Source organism: Pelodiscus sinensis, chromosome 11, assembly GCF_052426305.1.
Source record: "Pelodiscus sinensis isolate ZL-2025 chromosome 11, ASM5242630v1, whole genome shotgun sequence".
NCBI lineage: Eukaryota > Metazoa > Chordata > Testudines > Trionychidae > Pelodiscus > Pelodiscus sinensis.
In genome coordinates, this window is record NC_143062.1 from 26,572,399 (window position 1) to 26,581,817 (window position 9,419).

Below are 9,419 nucleotides of genomic sequence, written 5' to 3' on the forward strand. Positions count from 1 at the left end.
GACTGTTACGCAGGTGGTGGCGTCCAGGAGCACTACTTTCCAACCCCCTGCACCACAGATGTTGCTATGTAGGCTGAGGGTTGAATTTACTGGGCACTTATGGGGATTCACCCACCCACAGTATTAAACGGTAGCTCTGAGAAAGTGGTGCAGCCACCATGCGATGCCGATGGTCTAGCGGGGCCTGAGACTCAGGATTGCTCAGTTACATTTCCGCGCTCTGCTGCTGCCTCAAGACCCCCCGGCCTTGGCTCCACCTCCCAAGAGTCGCCCAAAGCCCCTTGACCGGATATAAAGCGAGCTCCCTATAGATTAACACAAGCCGCGAAAAGCTCTTCAGCCCCGGTTCCCCAGACACCGCGCGGAGCTCGGGAATAGCCCTGCGGCTCTGCCCAGCCCCCGCTGGGTGTTCCTGTGCCCCTCCGCTGACACTGAAACCACAGAGCAGGCTGGCAAGTTATTTGCATTGGCCACCTGGGTCCCCGGGCATTGTGACGTCACCGTCTCCATGGCGGTAGAGCACTTACTGGTGAATATGCATGAGGCTGGCAGCTGGGCGGCGCGGGAGCTGGGAAGCCTCCGTGCAGAGGACTGAGGGGAGCGGCAGCAGCCAGGCTGGGAGCCCAGCGGGCTGAGGGTGCGTAAAGGGCAGTAGTGTAACCCAGGCCTCCCAGCACCGCGCGCCTCCGCCACGCCGGGACCAGCTGGCTCAGGGAGCAGCGGGAAGCTGGAGAGATTCTTTCCTGGAAGAGGGCGGACAGGGCCCATGCCAGGGCTGCGATCCGGTATGGGGGCTCGTGTCTATCTCCAGCGCAGCATCGCCCCCAGCCCTGGCCGGAGCCTTGTCCTCATCCCCGCAGAGGAGCGAATCGCCCACCCCCGCCCCCGATCCAAGAGCAGAAATTCCCCTCCCCTCCCCTGCAGCGCCTAGCAGTTCTCTCCTGCCCAGCTGCATGGAGCTTTCTGGGGCACAGGGGCTGTTTTCCTTTCTCCCAGAACCCTGCCCCCTTCGCTCCGTCCTGCTCCCCCCGCCCATGTTACCTACTCCCCATCAGGGCTTCCTGCAGCTGTGCTTGGACTTCCCTCACAGCGTCTCCAAAGCCTCTTTGCACAAGCCAAGCTGTTGCTGTTTCTCTGCCCTGCCCTTTAGCCGCACCTGAATGGGGCAGGCAGCGAGACAGGCTTGTGGATTGCCTGAGCCTTCCACTCGCATTGCCTGTCCACACAGCAGGATGCTGGCCCTGCAGTTTGGCTTGGCTTGAGATCCCTGGGATCGCAGCCTGCTGATGAACTCAGACCTTGCTCATGGGGGTGAGTGGGAAGGAGGATTCCTAGCAAAGGTTAGCATAATCTTCAAAGCACTAAGCTGCCATGAATGAATTCAGCCACACAGTAGTGCTGTCACAGAGGACACAAGCACAGAGACTTATTGCACTAGGAAGAGCATCCCTGTGTTCTGATTCCCAGTCTACTGTACAGACTCCATGGTGCATCTGAGAGCAGATAAGTGAGGGAGTCTTGTCTGCCCTTTCCCAAGGACTGCACCTTTTCCTTTATCTGCTTTTGCATCAGCTATATAAGAACATAAGAACGGCCTAACTGGGCCAGACCAAAGGTCCATCTAGCCCAGTATCCTGTCTGTCAACAGTGGCCAGCACCAGGTGCCCCAGAGAGGGTGGACCAAAGACAATGATCAAGCGATTTGTCTCCTGCCATCCCTCTCCAGCCTCTGACAAACAGAGGCCAAGGACACCAGTTCTATCCCCTGGCTAATAGTCTTTTATGGACCTAACCTCCATGAAATTATCTAGATTCTCTTTAAACTCTGTTACAGTCCTAGCCTTCACAGCCTCCTCTGGCAAGGAGTTCCACAGGTTGACTACACGCTGTGTGAAGAAAAACTTTCTTTTATTAGTTTTAAACCTGCTACCCATTAATTTCATTTGGTGTCCTCTAGTTCTTCTATTATGGGAACTAATAAATAACTTTTCTTTATCAGCCCTCTCCACACCACTCATGATTTTATAGACCTCTCATATCCCCCCTCAGTCTCCTCTTTTCTAAACTGAAGAGTCCCAGTCGCTTTAACCTCTCCTCATATGGGACCCATTCCAAACCCCTAATCATTTTAGTTGCCCTTTTCTGAACCCTTTCCAAGGCCAAAATATCTTTTTTGAGGTGAGGAGACCACATCTGTACACAGTATTCAAGATGTGAGCGTACCATAGTTTTATACAGGGGCAGTAAGATATTATGTGTCTTATTTTCTATCCCTTTCTTAATAATTCCTAACATTCTATTTGCCTTTTTGACCGCCGCTGCACACTGTGTGGAAGTTTTCAGAGAACTATCCACGATAACTCCAAGATCTCTTTCCTGATTTGTTGTAGCCAAATTAGCCCCCATCATACTGTACCTATAGTTGGGGTTATTTTTCCCGATGTGCATTACTTTACACTTATCCACATTAAATTTCATTCGCCATTTTGTTGCCCAATCACTCAGTTTGGGGAGATCTTTTTGGAGACCTTCACAGTCTGCTTCTGCCTTGACTATCCTAAACAGTTTAGTATAATCCGCAAACGTTACCACCTCACGGCTTACCCCTTTCTCCAGATCATTTATGAATAAGTTGAAAAGGATTGGTTCCAGGACTGACCCTTGGGGGACACCACTAGTTACCCCTCTCCATTCTGAAAATTTACCATTTATTCCTACCCTTTGTTTCCTGTCTTTTAACCAGTTCTCTATCCAAGAAAGGACCTGCCCTCTTATCCCATGGCCATGTAATTTACACAAGAGCCTTTGGTGAGGGACCTTGTCAAAGGCTTTCTGAAAATCTAAGTATACTATATCTACTGGATCCCCCTTGTCTGCATGTTTGTTAACCCCTTCAAAGAACTCTAATAGATTAGTAAGACAGGATTTCCCTTTACAGAAACCATGTTGACTTTTGTCCAACAAATTATGTTCTTCTACATGCCTCAGTTTTATTCACTATTGTTTCCACTAATTTGCCCAGTACTGAAGTTAGGCTTACCCGTCTGTAATTGCCAGGATCGCCTCTAGAGCCCTTATTTACCAGCTAGAAACTGGTAAACAACTAGAAAAAGTGGGTGGGCATAGCAGGCTGCTATTATCCATGCCTTCTCAGTCTGGCTGCCAGGCCAGGGCAAGTCACACCAAGCAGTGTTAGCCCTGCTTCCTGTGCCTCAACAATTGTGGAACCAGGACCTGAGTCACTTCTAATATCCAAATTGCCAGGCTCTAGCTGCATTTGGCTAATCTACTGACTGTTTGTGTCTTGAGTGCCAGGATGGGGGACCACAATAATAGTGAAAGGCCATCACATGCCAGCATTTAAATGTGTAGTTAGATTCTATTGTCCAGCTGTGATGGGAGGGGTACTACCCTTTTCTAGACATCCCAGCCATTCAGTTAACTAAATTTACCTGTAAAGGGAGACAGTGGATCCCTGAGAATCTCCAGGAAGTGTTGACAGGGAGCCAAGGAGAGTCAACGGACAGAGTGTATGATATTTGAACTGAAAGAGTTCTGTCTGCTTCAGTCTTTTATGTGAGCAGAGCAAGAGGTGGGAGAGATGAGTTAACAAGGAACAAGACGTGGATTTTCCAGAGATATTCATACCTAAGAAAAGGACTGAATCTTGGAACAATAGATAAAAGTGAACAGGGAATGTTTAATTAGAGGCAAACAGGTTATTTTCTTTGTTGAACTCCTCTGTGCTGATTTATGTACCCCTCCACACTAAATTCCAGCTAAGCAATTCTCTGCACTTTAATCTGCCTTTTTTCAGTTACTCTGTAACATCTAGCAACCAACTATGCTTTACCAAATATATCTTCTTGTTTTGTTAATAAAATTACCTTTTTAAGATGATGTGACGTAGTGAGTGGGGTATGCTGTACACTCGTGGCCCTGGGTCCACGCTGGTTTGGCAGTCACTGGTTGCTGTGTTGTGCTGTGGGTGACCCCTACTAGCCTTTGCTGCTCTGCAGAGACTGTGTGCACAGCTCAGCGGGGGGTGGTCCCTGAGGGCAGGCATGTAGACCATGGTCTAGCAACTTCTCACCTGGCCAAGGGAAGGAGTTTGAACAAAGGAAGGGGGGGTGGCTTCCTGGAGGGGAGTGAGTGATTTGTGGCTGGGAGAAGTGGGTGTTTTTTTAGCATGGTGAAGATGAAGAAAGCAGACCTTGAACAGTATAGAGGGTTCAGGGGCCTGTGAACCCTTCCTCCCCACCCCCAAGGGAACTAAGGCTGTTTGCCCATCCTCCTATGTCTATATGAAGCCTATGCTGTGCTGTATCACTGAGAAGTAATAAAATCTTCTATTCTACTGCCTGGTGGAGAATCATATCTGGCTGCAGATGAGGGTGCAATGTTGGGGGGTCCCCAATGTGCCATCACAGACGATTATCTGATTCCTGTGTACTAGAAGGCAGGAGGTTGCGTGTGCATGTGCCTGAGATGGAAGGTCAGCTATTAAGAAATTGCAAAAGCGGCGAGGAGTCCTGCGGCACCTTATAGACTAACTGAAGTGTAGGAGCATAAGCTTTCGTGGGCAAAGACCCACTTCATCAGATGCATGACATGACATCTGATGAAGTGGGTCTTTGCCCACAAAAGCTTATGCTCCTACACTTCAGTTAGTCTATAAGGTGCCACAGGACTCCTCGCAGCTATTGCAGATTCAGACTAACACGGCTACCCCTCTGATATAAGAAATTGCAGTTAGTTTTCCAGCTCCCTCCCGAGGAAGGGTTAGAAAGCTAAATGTATGCCACAGGAAGAAATTCCCAAGTGCCCCTTTCCTGAGTTCTCAAAGGGCTTTTTTGCATGATGGAAGAGTATCACCCAAGCTCAGGAAATCTGTGACCTTGGGGAGTTTTAAGCAGAAGCCTAGAGGCAAGGCATTTTTAATGTCTCTTGTAGGTCCTCACTTTCTGCACTCGAAGTGCCAGAATGGGGAACAGTTTTGACACCAGCTCAATTTCACAAACCACATTCTCAAGTCCTAATGAAAAAGTTGTTTTTGTGTTTGTTTTCTCCATTAGTTAGCTCAACTCGACTGACAACCTCTTAACACCAGTGTGGCAACATGTTGGTGCATTCCCTGGCACAATGCCCACCACAGTGGGTTGAGGGTGCATAAAGGACAGGAATGATACCACCCATGACATTCTCACCAGCACACCCAGTCACTGGGATACACTTGAGTCGCATTTCCAGACCTGTTCCCACAGCCATGAGGGTTAGAAACAGGTAGTACTTAAATGTAAGAAAATCTTACATTAACTGAATCACTCAGGCTTTCAGAAAAACTCTATTGCAAGACTTTCATGAAAACCACAAGAAATGGGAACCCTGGCAGCAAACACCAACATAGTAAGTTTTACTGAGTTGCTCTTTTATAAGCAAAGGATGCTCACTTAGGGACCAAATGCAACCCATTCAACCCATCGGCTGGTCTCAAACATTCTCCAGGTGGTATACTCATGGGCAGTCTGGTGTACACAAACCCTCAGGCTAAGTCTACATTGCAGTAGGAAGTAAGCCGCCTAGCCCAGGTACACACACTTGCACTAACACAGCTCAAGCTAAAATACTGTAAATAGCAGCATAGATGTTGTGGTTTGGGGAGCTTTCTGGCACATCTGACCCCATAGGTTTATGACCAGGTGGCTAAAACCAAGTCTCTGCTTGAGTGACCATGTCCATACTGCTATTTTTAGTGTGCTAGCTCAAGCCAAATGAGTGCATTTCTGTCTACATGGGCTGGGGTGCTCACTTCCAGTTGCAGTGTAGACATATCCTTACGGATCTTGTCTTTACCAGCCAGCCAAATTGGATTAAAACTATATTGCTAGTCAGTTCCACATCCTATTTTGTGGGCCATTAGCAGATTGGCACTTTAGGATTCACACTACAGCTGAAAAAAAATCTTAATTACCAGGCACAGCTTCACTGACCTTTGTGATCATGAGTGGGGTTTAAAGCATGTATAGCTATACTACCAAAAACTGTGCTTGATGTCTGCTAACAGCTGTTCTTACAAAACACTGGTGTCTAGCACAGACAACCATATGTGGATAGCGGTTAACGGAGAGTTAGTAACTTTGTCCATCTTCCCTCCACCCCCATTAGAACTGGGATCAGACTCCTTTTCCTCCTTACCAATCCTCTTCAGAAAACCTAAGTACATGCAACTGTACTAGAACCTCCCCCCTGGCTTAGAGTCATCACTTCCTTCTAGGCTGATACACAAGTGATGATCCCTCAGCATTTTCTTGTTTAGTTGTTGGACATTAGAGCTTTCTTCACAGTATATGAATCACCTTAGTATGTAACCAAAGCCAATGACAAATTACAGCCTAATTGGGCAACTGTAGAGATCTGGAGCAAAAAAAAAAAAAAAAAAAAAAAACCTCTATTAGTATCTTCACCCAATGAATGTCATTGTTGTGCAGGCTGCTCACAAATGAAGCAGCTCTGGGAGATCTGGCCACTGATCCACTCTGCCCACTATCCAAATTTAAGAATGCATCTCCAGCTAAACAATAGGACACCAAATCAAGCCTCAAACTACTCACGGAAAAAAAATCAGTGCCCGTGTATGCAGATCTGGTTTTACTCTTCTAAAGTATGAGATGTCAGATACAGAACAGAGGAAGATGGTAGAGTTTTACCTGTCCCAATTGCTGCCCCTTTTCACTATGCAAGATGAACTGCAGAAGAGGCTTGTTTCTTTAAGAAAAAAACATCTAATACTACTCAAGTGCACGAGGGACTGAAGGAGCTTGCTCATGCTGCTTGGGGCAGGGATTAAGTCTTCCTATACTTATACAGCAGCTAGCACCATGAAACCCTTTACAGGCTGACAGGTGATGTTACAGTACAAATACTGAAAAACTAAATTCCAATCTGTACTTTAACAAAAAAAATTCTATGACCAACCACAGGATACAGTGAGGCACAAGGAGATTGAAATTCCCTTGGCATTTACATGAGAATTTAATTTGAGATAACAAAAGACCCATGTAAAGGGGCCTCCTGAGTTATTTGAAAAACATAATCAAGGTACTTTTAACCTATGTTACCTATTAGATGACTGAAAGGACATGTTGCTCCTCCTGAGCAAGCCCTACCACTTGTGTCCCTTAGCTGCTTTGCTGATTCAAAGAAGCCCCTTTCTTCAGGCCCAGCCAAGGGTTAGAAGCCAAAGCTGAACAGCAGTTCTGCTGGTGGACATGAACAGCACCTAGTGATCTTTCCTTTGCTGAGCAACCATTGCATGGCAATGGACTAGTTAAGTCTAACTGTTGCAGGCGCCATGAGTATTCAACACCACATTTACTAGGCTGAGACACCTAGTTAGTGCATTGTTACACCCCCACTCAGTGGGCAAAAGGACTCTTTACACAGTAGATGTCCTGCTTTTAGCAGAAAAGTTAGCTCCAGTGCAGATTGATTTCCCTAGTACCCAATGAGAGTTTAGATGATGTAAAACAGTGTAAAGATTTGAGTGCAAGTTGAAAGCAAAGGTAGTGCTGAAAGGAAAGAAATTAAAACATGGAGACATGTTTTGAAGTGGGATTTGTAGAGATGCAAGAAGGCCGGGCCTAGCCCTGGAATATGCCTGAGCAGGGGAGATTTTAAAAAGGGCTGTGTGGCAGATAAGAACAAGGATTACTCAATAGCTACTTTGACTTTAAGTAGCCACTGCAGTTTTTTTTTTCCCCCCTCCAGGAGAGGCATATATTTTGAAAGCAAATCAGACCAGACTAAAGCCCTTCACATGTTTTTGTTGTGCGCCTCTGGAATATCATTATTAGCCAGGCCATAAAAGATGCTGAGTCAAGACATTCAAACTTCATTCTTATGCCTTTTGACTATCAGCAAGAAGTTGTATCCTGAACCCAAAGCCACTTTGGTCTATAGCCACATGACCTCTCTACAAGCCAGCTTGCATTTTGTGTTATGTTCTTTCCCATATGCACTAAAGGTATATGGTCTTTGTAAGTAGCCAGAACAGCATATGCTACTAAGTAAGGAGACCCTGTGCTGCAGTGGCAGCACACACTACAAGGAAGAGGCAGCAGAGGAGGAGGGGCACCAGCATAGCCATTTGGAAAGTAAGTATTACTTTAATGGATTCCAAGGAACTGTGACCGGTTGCACTGTGGAACCATTACATAAAGAAGATGGTTAGAGTTCTGAAGAAGAATCTTGGTTTTCTAATGAAACATTACACCTGAGGGAAAGGGTTGTGGAAGGGTCATGCTCTCACTGGAAGAGGTGAATTTGTTCTAGGGGCAAGAGGTTTTCTACACTAGGAGAGCTCAAGCTGGGAGTTGCGCCTTAAACTGCAGATGGCCACAGGGCCTGCTCTGTTTGCTAGACCAAGATTGTGCCTTGGGATTGGCCTCCCTCCCCCAACACAAATGGAGCTTGGCATGTCCACACTCTGCTCTGAAGCAGAGAGACTGCCTTTTTGCCAGGGGTCCTAACCACAGTAGTAGCCGATTACATGGACTGCGTTTAGCAAAGATGGCAAGTGAGGGGAGAATGAAGGAGATTCCACAGCACTGAAGGGCTGGTGCAATACTACTTGAAGACAGATGGGTGAATGCCTGGGTATATAGGTTAGACACAGGTTCTGCAGAGCACTAGCAATTGCATAGCAGCCACCACCACATTATGTTAATGCAAACAGGGATCCTACAGGAACTGCCTAGGGTTCTCAAGAGACTCAGACACCAGGGTAAAGTGAAGCTGGCTGCAATTAAAGCTCTAGCTTCCCCCATAACCCTGTGCTGGGCAACCTGCATGTGGTCCACTAGGGTTTCACCTACAGCCTGTGCACCCCATTCATAGCACTGAAGTGCAAGAGTGTATCTGCAAATGTATGCTCCATTCCCCACTCCTCCCTCTCTCAACTTGACCACCAGTCAGCTGTTCAAGCTCTGGGAGAGGGAAGTCCAGAGCACCAGTGCATGAGGTGGGTGTACAGGCACTAGCTTGCCCACAACTCACAATCACACAGCACATGGAGACTTAGGGTCATTATCACTGACATAACCTGCTCTTTCTGCTAGAGTCTTTAGAAGGACAGTTCCTGAAGTCTAGAATAGGCTTCTAGTTATCAAGCAGTTAGAGGACCTGCTCATTTCCACTATATGAGTGTAATGCTACACAAGACTATTGCTGTCTTCTAAAGAGACTATAGTATAAGAGTGACAGACAAGGCCCTTCATTGAGAAGGGGCTCATTTTAGTTCTAAGAGTTACCATTAGAGGGTAGAGGACAGTTTAGCAGCAGAAGATAATCAGAAACAGGGAGAAAGAAAAACAAGTGGTTTTGTTCATTAAGTTTATTGGCATCATGTTTGTCTCTTTACA